The sequence below is a fragment of the Lepisma saccharinum genome, chromosome 9, assembly GCF_977018435.1.
Source record: "Lepisma saccharinum chromosome 9, izLepSacc3.1, whole genome shotgun sequence".
NCBI classification, from domain to species: domain Eukaryota; kingdom Metazoa; phylum Arthropoda; class Insecta; order Zygentoma; family Lepismatidae; genus Lepisma; species Lepisma saccharinum.
The window spans coordinates 78,913,700-78,930,503 of NC_139237.1; the positions used below are offsets into that span (position 1 = coordinate 78,913,700).

The following is a 16,804-nucleotide window of genomic DNA, read 5'->3' on the forward strand; positions in this document are numbered from 1 at the left end:
AATAATTATAAATTAAAGATGATAATTTGCTATCGTATTTTGATGAATAAGTCAATGTTACATATTACTGCAACGTCTGAATAAAAGCTATCTAATTCGTGATGATGCATACATAAACGAAAAAAGTTATGTCTTTAACACAGAAATGAATGTTGTGGGATTGCATAAAGGTAATATTTTGAACAGTGACGTCGACACTTGGGGTAGCAATCAGTGGAGTGCCCAAAGGGGGTTGGTGTGGGTCATAACCCCTCCCCTTTTAGGGTCCAGTATTCCTAAAAAGAGAACGTGAAAGACAGGAAAAGATTGCCAAATGAGGAATGACTACTAAAAAATAGTACACGAAACTCCCACCCTCTTTCGAAAATAAAAAACGATTTGATTTTACTACTAAACCAGAGATACCGGGCTCGAGCTCTGGACTGTGCATGAGTGTTTCTTTGTATCCACCCTTCGTCCGTTTAATTTAATCAACGTTCATCGTCATGGCAGAAGTTAGGTAAAGTGATGGAAGACCAACGCTTAAAATAAATTTCTGCAGGGCACTGTGAAATCAGGAGTGTAGAGTTCTCTGTTTATGATTGTCCCTCTTCCCTCCTGACTTCCATAAGTTCATTAGCAAGGAAAAAAACCTTGGGACGAAAAGTTCCCGCGCCGCTTTCCCTTCTTCCCTCCACCTCGGGCCGTAAGGAAGCATGGTCCACTCTCCCCCTCCCCTACTCGCGGGGGTACGGTGCACAGGAGTTGGGTGTCTGGCCAGGTTGTGTTGCTCGTGGTTCCACTATACTTATCGCGATTAAATCTATACAGCTCGAAAAAGTGATGGGAAGAATCGATAGCAGTTGCAGAGAAACCTGATGCTGGAGAAAGATAAATGTTTTATGCTTCTGCTCAGTGACGGCGAAAAGAGCCCCTCCCCCTATATGGTTGGTTTTGTATTGCAGTCATTGAGGAACCTTTGTTCCATAATGTAAAAACCATACAAAATTCCCCTTTATGGAAATTAATGTTAAAAATTAGTGACACTGTAACAGAAGGAACCATTCAATAATCAAGGGGTTCCTATTTCTCGAGTGTCAAACAACTGTTTTTGGCTCATAAAAGAAATTCAGACAATTTTAAAAATGTACACAGTACTCTACAGAAAGTCCTACATAACCAGTAGCTACAATGTCTGCAGTGGCGCAAGAGTCTTCCTTTATAGCACATAGTGTCCAAGCCAAGACTAAAAAAGTCGGGACATGGATTGAAAAATGGACTTTCCCGACTAAATCAGGATGTCTGATAGCCTTGCATTATGGTTATAAAACTAAAATTGCCAAATATTGCAGACTGCAGAATTCTGGAGCACATTCATTTGTGCAAGAACAAAATTGAAATTCTTATAAAATTTGAAAAATCATCAACGCTATTTTCATAGTTTTTTTATATGTTCAAATTAAATTTTTTCATGGCTCGGGGGGGAAGGGGGCATAGCACCCTCTTGTGTACGGGCCTGGAATCAGAGCCTCTTTGCCTCCACAGGGAATCGAGCCCGGGGGACACCTGGATTACAAGGCGTCAGTTCCCTTACATTATCGGGGGACCAATGTTGGTTCCAGTGTTTGGTATCATTTCCACACAATCGCCGTGCAGAGTAGAGTACAAAATCTTATGTAACTATCCAGACATAACACGTGATTTTCCCTCCAATTCGCAATCGCTAAGAAAGAAAGCATGCGAGTTACGCCTAAACAATCCTCCTTACGACACCAGTTACTTGCGCGCATGCGCGAACACGGCCGAATCTCTCAAGCGGGAATGTTTCTTGCCGATTAGTGTGGTGTGTGTTGGCGCGCGTGCGAGAAGGTGTATCAATGTTTCTAAAAGATGTAGACATTGAGTAAGTTATTTACGATTGACAGTCAGGACACGAAAGTGAAACTTCTTTTTTCCTCCTTTTGAATTTGTGAACCGAGCGTCCCTGCATTACAAAAGAAACGTTGTGCGTTTCCATAGTGAACGGGACTAGGTTATTCTTTCGAAAATTGTGTTTCGTGCGTCTCGTGCGTGGAATTCTTGAGTGCGTCTCAATGACAAGGACTGCATTCCATACATTGTCAACTGTCTTCGTAGCAAAGGGACATCTAGAATGACGATTCTGTGCACGTTAAGACGAAGAAGAAGAATTTGATTAACTCATTTTAGTAGGTAAGTTATAATATATTGCTTTACATGTAGACTAATTATTTTGATTATTTTATCGTTACTATTAATTTCGCGATCAATTTACAACCATACAAACCTAAAGATAGATTATTATTGTTAACTAGATGTTTGTTTCTGAATAAAAAAAATCTGGTACTCTGTGGAAATCGCTTTCCCATTGCCATAAACGATAAGCATCATGAAAATAATGCAAAGTTAATCAGAACTGTGGCATAATTCCATATTATTTATTTATGTTTGGTTTTTCATCAATGTTCCTATTGTCTTTCTAGCTGGGGGATACCATCCTCCGAATCCCCCTTCGGTTCAAGCGCTGATTAGTGTGTTATGATGCAGATCAGATCTAGCAATTATATCGAAGCGATACACATTTTATAAAAATAATCCTGTCCTATATGTATGTGTGTAAGCTGTATTTACACAAATAAAAGTGTATATCGCATAAACGTTTAAGGAACGATTCACTCTTTTTAGTGCTATTTAATATGCGGTGTAATTTGCTTCTAATGAGAATGCACTACATAGTGTTATACAATATCTACACGGCTGTGTTTAGCACTAATTAGACTAAACATTATAACAATATTTCGTTATGCACAAAATATGGGTTTTCACGGGACAAAGTTTGGTTACCAGAAGGAGCAATACGTATCATACTTTAAACTGTAGGTCCGGTCCGGTTTACTAATAACGATAATTATCGAACGAATTTGAATGAGAGGTTAATGCGATGGACTTACAGTATATTTGGGGGCGGCAGATTCAAAGAACGACAATGTTGGTACGTTTCTCGATGATTTTCTACACTCACTCCAAGTGAATGCTGGCATGGTAACTTTAATTAAAGGTACATGTGCTTCCCTTCCGTTTCCTTCTATCTCCACGTCGTTGCGGTTAACCTAATGTTATTATATTGATAAACGTCGCTGCGCTTAAACTTGCAGAACGATTATCAATGCAAATAGAATTGCGTAATTAACGATAACCGTTATATTTAAAATAAATACAATACAGGCGCAGAAAATCTCACTACTTCCATCACCATTTTTTAGTACTTATTATTTCTCGTTGCTATGGTTACATCAATTTCATTTCTTGTATTTTATACAGCGTGATAAGATGATTATAACAATATCTATAAAACAAACATGCATAAGTTAAAAACAACATCAATAACATAAATAATATTAACTTTGAACATGACAGTTTTAGAATAGGACAGTCTCAATCTCTCCCCTTCTCCTGGGAAAAAATGAACATAACATTTTTTTTTTTTTTTACATAATATATAAGATTTGAGTCCTGCTTTTAATATACACTCGTCAGGATAATGAGAAAGTTCACTTGACATAATGAACCAATTCACAAATTTACAATACTCTTTTTACTAAAGTTCTGAAAATGTCATCTTAGTGTTCGAATTTACAGCTACTTATGCATTACTTCATAACAATTACATTAGTTTAAGCAATTCTTCCTTTTTCTCATCAGAACAATTAAATTTCTTGATATTTGACAAGTTCTGCCTTGTTGTTATCTTATTTCCGTCCATAGCCATCAAAATTGTATAATTGTTTTTCACAACATCAACTATATAGGGTCCAAGCCATAATTCCATAAACTTATGAATTTTCTTGTTAATTGCACTACTATGTTCATGATTTTTCACTAAAACAATATCACCTGGGACAATCTTCAATTTATTTGCATCACACTCAATAGTTTTGGGCTTATATCTTTCCTTAATACGTGCTTTGGCGATAAAATACTTATGTTTCCAGGGCACAAACTTTAAATCATCTGGCCAGTTAATTTGATTGATAATTGAATCCTTTAATTCGTGATGAAGGAAAAGTTCACTAGGTGTGAAACTTGTTATTTCCGAAACGGAATTATTAAGAAGTCCTGTTACATGATTCAAATATTTTACCCAGTCCTGATGATTTTGCGAAGTATATAATCGTAACAATCGTATTAACTCTTTGTTGTACCTTTCCACAGGATTTGCGAAAGGCGAATAAACTGACGTGGTGATATGTTTTATGTTACAGTCATCCATATATAACTTCCACTCTTGTGATTTAAATTGGGAACCGTTATCTGATAATATTACCTTACATGCTGGATAGTGGTAAAAATACTGGAGCTTGAATTTGTTAATTATTTCACGTGACGTTGCCTTCCTTAACGGATATGCCATTAAAAATTTGGACATCGTGTCAACTATTGTTAATATGTAACTATATCCTTGTGATTTGGGTAACGGTCCAACAAGATCTATTGATAACATATCATGTGGAGTAGTAGAATATACATGCAATTCATCCTTACTAATTTTTGTGTGAGCTTGTTTAGTTTTTGCGCATGTTAGACAGTCGTTCAAATACTGCTTGATACTAACTTTCATTTTAGGCCAATAATATAAACTTCTGCACTTATTAAATAGTTTATAGTATCCAAAATGACCTTGTAAGTCATGTAATTTATGAAGAATTTTGGGTACAACAATAATTGGTACTACAAGTTTCCACTTGTCTTCTTTCAAATGTTTCAGGAATAATATATTATTTTGAATCGAATATTGCCTTTTTATATTCTTCGACAAATTCCCATTTTGTAACTTTTGTACAATGGCACTGCAATAAGTATCCGAATTTTGACTTTCTTGCCAAAATGTTACACTATCTTCGTCAAGAAAATCAAGACTTATGTTATTTACATATAGTTCCGATAGAGTTGGAAAACCTGTACTTAAATCAGGATATCTGCTTAAAGCATCTGCAGCTTCATTAGATTTTCCCGGCACGTGATATACATTATAATCAAACATTTGTAACTTCAAACTCCAACGATTTAATCGTGGATTCAAAGTTTTAGTAGATTCTAGCCAAGATAAAGATTGGTGATCGGTAAACAATTTCACCTTAGTTCCAGCTATGTAAATGTAGAATTTTTCGAAAGCAAATAATATCGCTAAGCATTCAATCTCGTGAGTATTCTATGATAATTCATTGCCTTTAAGAGATCTGCTAACGTATTGAATTATACGTGGTCCTTCTTCAGAATTTTCAGTTGAGTCTTGCCATAGAACAGCTCCTATTCCTTTCTTCGAACCGTCTGTGTTGACATTGAAAGGCTTCGTGAAATCTGGTTGATACAAAGCCTTTGGAGATATCAGTGACTTGCGGAGGTTTTCAAAAACTGAAGCATGAACATCATTCCATTGCCATTTTGATTCCTTTTTCAACAGATCATACAAAGGCTGTGCCATTTCAGCAAATCCTTCAATAAACTTTCGCCTCCAATTAGCTAATCCTAAAAACCTTCTCAAGGAGCGTTTGTTTGTTGGAATTGGAAAATTAATAATTGCTGAATTCTTTGCAGGATCAACCATAATTTTATCACCGGACACTATGTGTCCAAGGAAGCAGATTTCTTTGTAAGCAAACTTACATTTGGAAAATTTAATAGACATATTGACACCCTTTATCTTTTGTAAAACTAGTTCTAAATGTTGCATATGTTGAGACCAATTTTTGCTGAAAATTAGAATATCATCCAAATAACAAACAACAAAATTTCTGCAATCGGTGGAGAATATTTTATTCATCCTGTCCTGGAAAACTGAGACTGCTGAACGAATCCCAAACGGAAGATAGCGGAAAAGATATTGTCTGCCTCTATAAGAAAAAGCTGTGTAAGGATATGAATCTTCAGTCAACGGTATTTGAAAATAACCACATGATAAATCAATTGAAGAAAAATAAACACATCCTAGGAACCTCTGTAACAGTTCGTTGATTGCTTCTACTCTCACTTGTGGAGAGATAACATGTTGATTAAGTTTCCTAAAATCGATCACAGGTCTCCAAAGACCTCCTTGCTTTGGCACTATATGTAGCGGGTTAAGATATGGTGAAGAATCTTGGTAAATAATTCCCCATTTCTCCCACTTGGAAAGCTCTTCTTCTAAAGGTAGTCTCCTTGATATTGGTATGGGATAAGGTGTGCTTGTAATAGGTGTTACGGTATCTAATTGAATCTTGTAAGGTTCAACAGTTGCTTTTCTAGGTTTATCTGAAAATTGTACGTGATAATACGACAGAAGTTTGAATAAATCAGCTTTCTGCAAATTGTCTAAATTATCATTTCTAAAAACAGACTCATAAATGGACTTCTTAGCTGGCATATATTCTACATCATCATTCAAAGTTGACGCATCACGTAACAATCTACATGGATAACTTTCATTATCATTTAATATAACTTCGGAACAAAAGTTAGACTTTGTACAATATTTCGAATCTTCTGTAGAAGAATATTGCGGAGTTAAAACAGAGGAAATTTCCTTTCCTTTATCATTTAGCAAACTCACATTCCCTTCTTTAAAATCAATTACAGCTTTATATTTCCTCAAAAATGGAACTCCTAAAATGACATCGGCATTCAACTCTTTAAGAACAAAAAATTCCATAGAAAAGTATTCGTTCTTTATCTGCAGATTAATAATTTTACTGCCAACAACTTTACACTTCTTGGATCCAGCGAAACCGGTGAGTTTTACATCTTCCACATTATCCAGTTTAATGTTGCTAATCAAATACGATAGTTTACACCAAACGTCAAAATTTAGAACATTTGCCTGACTTCCAGAATCTATAATACAAACTACAGGTATTTGACAAATAATTCCATGAATAACTGGAACTTCAGTTAATGGAACCGGAATATCATAATCTAACAGTCCATTCAGGTTCTTCTTCAAACCATTCCAATAAAAAATTCAATTGTAGTGGTTCCGATATTAAGTCTTTATAATTACGTACATTCATAATTTCCTGTGTTTGAAATGAATTTCGTTTGTTCAAATTTGGCCTCTCTGAAAGAAAGCAGAGTGAACGAGGCACTTCCATCCGCTCCTTTAATTTAAATTTGTTGTTGATTGGTAAGATGTTCCAATACCAGATTGTCGTGTAAATGTCCTTGATACATTTCCAGAAGGACAATTTGATATTCCAGAAGTTGTAGATGCATCTTGTGGTTGTAATGAAGTCACATTAACAGGTTGACTGTAAGTAGGAGCGAGAGCAGGCTCACTTGTATACTGTGCTTGCCTATTGTAGAAAATCCTTCCATTCTGACTACTGTTAGGTAACTGAGAACTTATAGAATCCTGATTATAATTCCTATTTGTAATGTCACCGGAAATACCAGAGTATGAATTATTTCTTTGGAATCTGAAATTATTTCTGTTATTATATGTAAATCCTGAATAGCCTCGATTATTTCTACGTCTTCTAAAACTACCATTGCTACCTCTAAACTGTCCATATCTTGAATTAGCATTGCCAAATTCATTAGTAAAAGGTACTTGAGCATCCATCGACGAAGTCTGAGTAGAAGATGAGCAAGTGTTTTTGGTGTGTTTAACATTAATTTGCTTGACACTAAATTTTGATTTCATACTGTCAGGATTCTTGTTGGGTTTAACCTTACTACTATTATCGGTTTCTTCCGGTAGGAAAATAAGTCCTCTTCTACTAGTTCGGACAACATCTAATTTCCCTAACATAGTTGTTAACTGGTCCATAGAACGTATCTCATGACAAGTTATGTTATTAGCTATATTATTTGGTAACTGGCTAATAACTAATTGAATAACATCCAATTCGTTTGGATTCTCAACTAAATTGCAATAATTTGAATATGTTTTCAACGCAAAGCTTTCTAAATCACCATGTACTGTAGGGTCATACTTCCTGTTCCTTAATACTGATAACTGAGACTGTAGTATTTCCGGACTTGCAAATTGTTTCATGAATTCCCTTTGAAAATGATCATATGAAGAAAACATACGTTTGTGAGTTCTGTACCAGTACGCAGCTCTGTTGGTGAAACACTGCTGAATACTCTGTAGCCTTTTGTTAATTGGAATGCCCATAAGATCAAGCATAGAATTAAGATGTTCTAGATATTCTCGAGCCGATTGGTCTTCTATTTTTACAGAAAATTTGGGTAAATGAGACAGTTCATTTATCTTTACATATCTGTTTCCTCTATCCCCAACAGCAATTACAGGTAAAGACGGAGAAATACAACGATCAAACTGACTTTGTGGATTATCACAGTAATTGTTATTTGTATTTGACTCATTAACACCAATTTCAGCATTTGGGCAACTTGTGCCAGTCATTAAATTTGCATTACGCCTTTCACCTTGAAACCATGGTCTGAAAGCTTCATTCTGCAAGGAAGAAATATGACGAAACCCACACGTTTCACCAGGGACATTACTATGATGAACGACAGGGAGGTTAGGTTCTTGCGAGTATGTAAACATTTGATTTATGTAACTATTTTCACCATCAGCAGAACAACATTGTTGAACATTGGAATGTTTATCAATATTTGTAACGGTAGAATTCAATCCAGAAGTTGTCTGCATATTGTTAATCGCATAATTACTTGTATCCTTAAACTGTACACTATTAGGTGACATATTAGTTCGATAATGTTCCTCATTGCAGGTTGGAATAAATCTTTTGTTTCGCTTCCAGCGAACACGATTTCGAACATGCGGTTCATCGAACGTTGTTTTCACATGGGTTGTTAAAGATTCATCAGATGAATAAGTAGATGAATTAGTCACCCCCGAGTCAACTGCACTTCTAGCCCTTTCACGTGATGTCTTAGTTTGAGAACTATTTTGTGCAAGGGGAGGTTTCAAATTTCCTTTTGTGTTGCGTTGAGAATTTGCATAATTAGTTTGCAAAACATCAATACGAGATTCTATATGTTGCAACCTGTTATTACAATCAGTAACATACGTACCAAAATGTACATTTTCCCTACCAGCAACTTCCAACGATGATAATCTATTATTAATATACGTTATTTTGGATGAACATACTGTAATAGATTTATCGTATTCACTAATCAAATCTTTATTTATTAAAATTTGTTGCCCTTGAACGTCTTGTTCTGTTCGGATTTGAGAAATATTGCTATTTAAAATACTTCCCAAATGTTCATTTTTCTTGACACATTCGGAAGCTATTGAATCAAGTTGTGTTTTAACATCGGAAGTCAAATTGTCTAATCTTTGATTAACAGTATTAATTTCTTCATGAACCAATTCAAATTTTGAAGTTAGGTTACTATAAATATCCAATTCCAATTGTTCAAACTGAGACTTAATATTCTCATTAAACTCTGCATATTCTTGATTAGATTGCTGTAACTGTAATTTCATTTCTTGGTTAGCAAGATCCATTCGTGTTTTTAGTTCTTCATTAGACTGTTCTAACTGCAATTTCATTTCAGCATTAGACTGTTCTAACTGCGATTTTATTTCAGCATTAGACTGTTCAAACTGCGATTTCATTTCAGCATTAGACTGTTCTAACTGCGACTTCATAGACTGTTCTAACTGCGATTTCATTTCAGCATTAGACTGTTCTAGTTTCGTCTTGAGGTCTTCATTAGAAGCGACCATAAGCAATTGAATACTCTTTACAGTACTTAACAAATCACCAAAATTCGGGTTAAGAGTTTCTAGATAAGCTGGCAAACTAAAAGGATCATAATCTGGTTTGCAACCCTTACAATAATAATTTTCTAGTGTAGTCGAATAAATTGTCCAGTGAGTGACTGTAAGTTTGAGACAAGATATGTGATGCCATGACGAGCACTGTGTACACTGAACATACCTCAAATCATTGTCAGGATCATTACAACAAGATAATTTGTCGGGTTTTGTAGAACAAACATCATGTTCTGTAGTATTCGCATTACTGGAAGCGACTACGGGATTACCAGCATCAAAGTAAGTAGTCATTATATTAGCCTGAATGTTTGTTTCTTTACGCGACGATTTAGATTTACTTTGCTTTAACTTATCAGCCATTGTGATCTTCACACATATGACGATTCACTTAAGAAGTTACGTTATACACACTGAAGATTGTGACGTAAGTCTTACTTCAACATATGACAAAAATTCTGTTCCATTACAACAGACATTCTTACCACTATCAGAAGATTGCACACTTTTTGAACAATCCTGTCTTCTGGGTCGCCACTCTTGATAAACGTCGCTGCGCTTAAACTTGCAGAACGATTATCAATGCAAATAAAATTGCGTAATTAACGATAACCGTTATATTTAAAATAAATACAATACAGGCGCAGAAAATCTCACTACTTCCATCACCATTTTTTAGTACTTATTATTTCTCGTTGCTATGGTTACATCAATTTCATTTCTTGTATTTTATACAGCGTGATAAGATGATTATAACAATATCTATAAAACAAACATGCATAAGTTAAAAACAACATCAATAACATAAATAATATTAACTTTGAACATGACAGTTTTAGAATAGGACAGTCTCAATATGCGACACCAATTAAATCAACCGGCCAATCAAAATACTAGTATATGCAATAAAATGACCTTGAAGAAAATTGGCGAAAAATAGTGCTATATCTGTGACATAACGTTGACTTGATAATCTCAAGATGTAGGTACTGAGTAGGAAATGTTTAGCAACAACTAAGTTAAGAAGAAAAGTGAATTTTGTACAGTCACGTCTATAATTTACAGCCTAAATTTTGTATTTTGAGCATTTCCAAACTTGACAGTACATTTTCTACCTTCAGGCAGGAGAAAATATGAAGGGACAAAGAAAAAAAAGTTGAAAATTGTGTGAAAGTCTAACAAAAATATGGTTGAATCCGTGATTCTAGTAAACTAACTCTTCCTGTATTCACTTGAAAATAAATGAACCTGAAAAATTATCCTTATAATATATAGTTTTATTACGTATCATGCAAACGATAAGACATTCGGAGTGATTAACACACGAAGATTTAAAGAATAGGCCTAAATAGAAAATTGGCTGTACCCGACACTTTCGCTTACTCTGTGCGGTCGGTAACTTGGATAAATTGAATACACTTCCTTGCAGAGTGTTATGTACAGTTTATTCATTTCATTCGCTTACAAGGGGCTCCCCGATGGCGCAGTGGTAGCGTCGTCGCCTTGTTATCAAGAGGTCCCGTGTTCTATTCCCGGTGGAGGCACATAGTGGTTCGGATCCCACTTTAAGCTGTAGGTTCAGTCCAGATTAGCCTTTCTGTGTATAAAGTGGACTTAAAAACACCAACTCACTGAATCAATCAAACCACTCCTAACCCAACTTGTCCTCATAGATGCAGGCCCGTAGTTAGAATTGATCTCCGGGGGGGGGGGGGCTCACGCGTTATCAGGGGGGGCTTTGTAAACCAAGTGCAATTTTCAAAAGTTTAACAGTATTAAATGAAGGTAAATTATGGGGGGGGGGTCATTACGTTATATGAAATTTAGAAATATCATACAAATACTACATTTTTCTATATCTTTTAGAACATCGTTTTTTTTTAAGTATTGACTGCTACTGACATCATCCCTTACTAAACACTCCATACTACTTTTGATGATACAGATATTTATATCACACAAGAAAAAATGCACAATATTCAATCATAGTACCTGCAGTACATTCCACCCACGGCGGAAGCAATGAAACTCGCGTTCGTTCTGAAAACTTGGGAGCTGTTGACCTTTGACACAGATGTGGAGGGAATTTGCATGATGTCATCAAAGTCACACATTTCTGTCCAAGTGGGAGGTCACAACAGGGGCAGCGAAGGTACAGATAAAGGAAAGAACCTTCTAAATACTTGCCGCTACTTATACTTCTTCTTACAAATAAGATGAAGAAATGTGTTAGCTGTTGTTCATGTTCTGTGAATATATCCTTCACCAAAGTTGTGAGCAAAATAATATCTACTGTCTACATTTTCACTCTTCACTGCAAACAAATTACACAGAATAGTTTTGCCTATTGTCAAGGGGGCTGAAGGCAGTTCCAGGGGGGCTCAGCCCCGCCTAGCCCCTACCTGGCTACGGGCCTGCATAGATGGAAGAACGAGTGAGAAAGAAGAGAGAACAAAAGCTAGTAAGAGGGAGAGAAACAGAGGACAAAACAATGCACAGAAGAGACAAAGAACGAGGGAAATGCAGTTGGACAGAGAACGAGAGAAATGGGGAGAGATGGAGCATGAGAGAAACAGATAGTCTGATAAATGTAGAGAGGGGAGAGAGAGAGAGAGAGAACCGAAGAGCAGAAGGGAAACACAGCGAGAGAGAGTAATATACATAGTGAAGTATTGAGAAGTAGAGGAAAAAGAAGAGGGAAGTAAGAGTAAAACAAAAGGAAAGACAGAAATACAGACACTGAAAGAACGAGAAAGTAGATAAAGAGAGAGAGAGAGAGAGAGAGAGAAAGAAAGAAAGCATTGAACCAAAGAACAGGAGAAAAACAAAGAGGAAGAAGAGTAGTGAAAGAGCTAGAGTCAAATTATTTTCATAACAACTCCAGCTGACCGCGCGAGTCCGGTTAGTGAGCCTACCAACAGTCCAGAGCGCGAGCAACAGGGATAGCGATAGGTGCTGGGTAGAGATGACGCCAGCGGCTCGTTTGTTGATTGGCTGCTCCGGGACTTATGACTCTCTCCAAAGCTGCCAATGCAAAACAGGCAGAGATGTTACAAAAGTAATCTCACTCTACCGGCAGATAGACAGAGATAGACACAGAGATTAGCACCATAAAAATGCTATTAGTATTTCACTTGATCAAATTGAATAATTCCTGTACAAGCTACTGGCATACTCGAGTAATAGAATTTCATCAAAATCGGACATTTCTGAAAACATAATCAGGAATGCGATACAATGGCCTTTTTGTGTGTTCTTTTAACTGCGTGCAAGAGACTCTTGAGAGCTGCTTCGTCATTTTGGCATTCTTTTCGATTGCGCACTGGTAACAAGGCATTGTTAACAACAATATGGCACTTGAGGAATTTATGTTTCAGGAATTCTTCCCCCTCCATTTCCCCCACTTCTTCGAGTTTTATCGCATATTTTCCTTCCTGCATTTCCTGTTCACACACACGTCCCGCACACTCTCATAAGGGATGTATTATCTGTGTACGAGAAAACCCACTTCCACTATATATGTCCCTTGTTTTGACGGGGTGATAAGGGATTCCACAAGTCTTCTGGGCCTAACTTATGGAAGCTTTTAGATCCAGTTATGTACGGCAAGAATCTTTCCTTTCGTGGTTACAGCTCTCTTCCCCCTACACTGTATTCAATACGTAATGAACCCGTAAGCTTCCTGCATTGAACATCTGTTTCACCAACTGGATTCTTTGAGTCAACTTGTACAATTAAATATCTCGTTTTCTTCAGAGACCATTCCCAGTCACTTTAACACGCATTTAGTTCGACTTGCTTTGCCATGCTTTTGAACTAATGTTAAGGAAGTAACTTTTTATCGAATAAACAGTAGTGGTTGGGCCTTCCTGATGGCGCAGTGGTAGCGTCGTTGCCTTGTAATCAAGGGGTCCAGGGTTCGATACCCGGTAGAGGCACATAGTGTTTCGGATCCCACTTTAAACTGTAGGTCCAGTCCCGATTAGCCTTACTGTGTATAAAGTGGACTTAAAACACCAAATCAAACCAAACCAAACAGTAGTGGTCACCTCGATGACAGAGTGGGTTGAGTGCTGGATTAACGAAGTGGTCCCAGGTTCGAATCTTAGCCTGAGCGTGTTGCACATTCGAAACCTCCAAACGATTCCGAGCGAAGCAAAACGCTTTCGAGGGTAAACTTAAGCAGGACGTTACTGGTCGAAAATGTCGTCATCTCCGCTAGCGCCACACTTCTCCCGATCTTTTTATCTCTCTCTCTCTCTCTCTTTCTCTCTCACTCTCTCGATTTCTTACATTCCTCACTCTCTTTCTTTCCCCTTTATTGTCTTTCTTCTTTCAGTGTCTTTCTCTCTCTCGGAGAGAGTGGAAAGAGGAAGAGAGAGAGAGAGAGAGAGAGAGAGAGAGAGATGCAAGAATGAGAAAGAAGAGTTTAGATTTATCTGAAGTGGCTGAAGAAAAACAGTCCAATGTTTGTGTTGGATTTAAAATTTACATAAAGTTTTAACAAACATTTCTCTTGGGCGTCCATGCTACCAAAACCTGTGGCAGCAGTTTTCGAACTTACATGATAATCCCCGAATGCATGCGTGGTGGCGTTGGATTTATGCCTGTAATCATGACAAAGGTGGACCCGTTCAACCTTCCCAACAATTTTCGCCAAAATCGGTTAGGGTCACTGCAACCTCGTTACGTGTCACACTCATCAAGTGCGTGGGACGTAAGAAGTCCTCGGTATGAGAAGTGAAATGACATTTGATTTACAGAGCAAGTTTTCTTTCACTTCTAGCAAAGAACACCGACGAATTTGACTTCGACGTTACAACACGTTGCTCTCAGTCAGGAGCGCCGACTTGTCAAAATTATTTGGGGGAGCTCTGATCACTGAAATAAATTAATGAATGACTCACTCCCTCCCTGTTTTAAGTTTTGGCCTCAAGTGTTCGGAATCTCGTAAAAGCCCATGAATTCCTCAAAAATGTTAAAATTTTCATTTACAGTTCGAATGCAAAATGTAAATTGTTCACGTATGGATATGTCACAAGTTTCGTCAACCATAATAGCAGAATATTCCCGACTTTTAATATCTGCTACCACTGAGCGGAAAACAGATCTCTCTAATATATATATAAATGATCTCGTTCTGAATGTCATGTGAGAGCCATTTGTAGCCCGAACGTCCCTTCCACTCTCCTAGTTTATGCACATCTTCTTTTGAAACTCTTTTTAGTAAAAATGTTAACAATACTCTTAATTATATACTTAGTATATATTAATAAGTCATGTGTTTTGCTGTCTCTGGTCATAGTCTCCCAAAGTTGATGGTCTAGAACATTTCAAATGTGTATTTAAAGTTAAGTTCATGTGGCACAATTCAGAGTAAACTTTACAAGAGAAGCAAAATAATACATTAGATCCTCTAAGCAAAATTATTTGGGGGCTCTGCCCCCACATCGTTAACATTGGGGGGCTCTAACCCCCCAAGCCCCATATAATTTTTGGTTGACTTTTATTTTCCAGGGGGGAGGGACTTGGCCCCTTATTTTAAGCAAAATTGTGGTTATTCTTGATTGGTTGGTTTTATTTAATTAGTTATAATGCCACTACCTACTGGTTAATCGCGAAGCTGGGATTGAAAAGTGATAAGATGATATGGATTACAAGACAATCACAAATAATTACATTGGCCGGCACACAACATAAGCCCAAAATATGATTATTCTGGTTGCAGATCCAGCTGGCAGAGCTTCGTTAGCTTGCAACAATGCAGGCAGGGTAGGGTTGCCAGATTTCTAAAATAAAAATAATAAAAACGAGACATACAGATTATATATGCATGGATATAGTTAAATTTATTTTTTATATTATTTTTATACATTACAAAATCAATTGCTGTTTGAAGCATTGTTAATCCCTAATTTTTAATATTTTGGCAAAATATATTAATATTTGACTGAACTCTTGGCGTCCTTTAAGAGGACATTTTTTCCCCAATGCATTACTATAAAATTCAGAACATGACTTATTCTCATTCACTTATTATTTCTTTAGCAAAATACGAGACAAATTGGCGTCCCGAGAACATTTTCCGGGATACCGGGACATTTCTTTAAAAAAGGGGGCAATCCCGTATATACGTCTGGCAACCCTAGTCCAGGGTATATCTACTATAGGTAAGAGAGGTTTGGAATTTGTGTGCATCTCACAAGTTACTATTGTGCAAATTATATTATATATGTAATTTTTATTGGATTGTAGAATTATTTCTCTTGATGTTTACGGCTGTTACAAACACAAAAACACAGTTCTTGTTGTGACATTTCAGGAGAACACACGCTCCCTACATCAGACATTAATTTTAGTATGATTAAAGATACAGGCATAAATTACATGTATTGAAGTTGTAGGACCTTATATTATAAGCTGTAAAGCGACTATCAATACGGTATATTCATGACAAAATAACATCGGAACCAATCAAATAGCAACAGACCCATTTCTCATAAGTCACGTGGTTTTGTTGACATTTACTCCAATCTTACAGTGGATGGAGAATAGGAACGAAACTTGTGGAATGTAATTCCCGCTTGGAAAGTTAATGTCTTCCGTCGCTTAAAGTGACCTCACTTTGAAGAGGAAACAAACAAGGAACTGTTAATTGCAGAGGTTGCGACCCTCAGCATATTGCTTGATAAACACGTTTTCACCACGCTTCGGACCTTGATCTCTATTGGCCAATGCGAAACGTCGTTTATTGCCTTTAATTGTGTTTTTCCTTTCGTCGATAAAGATCATTTCATTAAGTATAGCTAATGTGCACCACACAAAAGCTGGAATGTTCGAGTTGATGTGAGTCCTTGACTTTCAACTGTCCATCCACACTGTATCTGAGATTATATTTAACATTACAACGAATTGATATAGTTTTAACGTCCTCCATGCCACGTCAGCGCCCTCCACCCACCGGACCCAGGAAATTGTAACAGCGAAGAACTTTATACTAGAGACAACTGTTTTACAAAGTAGGAATGCGCTTTTGTTGTTTAATGTTTACAC

General features: G+C 36.8%; 1 protein-coding gene across 15 annotated transcripts in view; it reads left to right on the plus strand.

Moving 5' to 3' along the window:
* Positions 1-1,829: 1,829 nt before the first annotated feature.
* The window catches only part of Rbp (RIMS binding protein), a 390,147-nt gene continuing 375,172 nt past the window's right edge, over positions 1,830-16,804 (plus strand). For 14 of the 15 annotated variants that reach the window (XM_083128480.1, XM_083128484.1, XM_083128482.1 and 11 more), the window contains exon 1: positions 1,830-2,190. The gene's annotated coding sequence lies outside the window, so the exon portion shown is untranslated. The remainder of the gene's footprint in view (positions 2,191-16,804) is intronic. The other variant, XM_083128481.1, reaches the window with a different exon arrangement.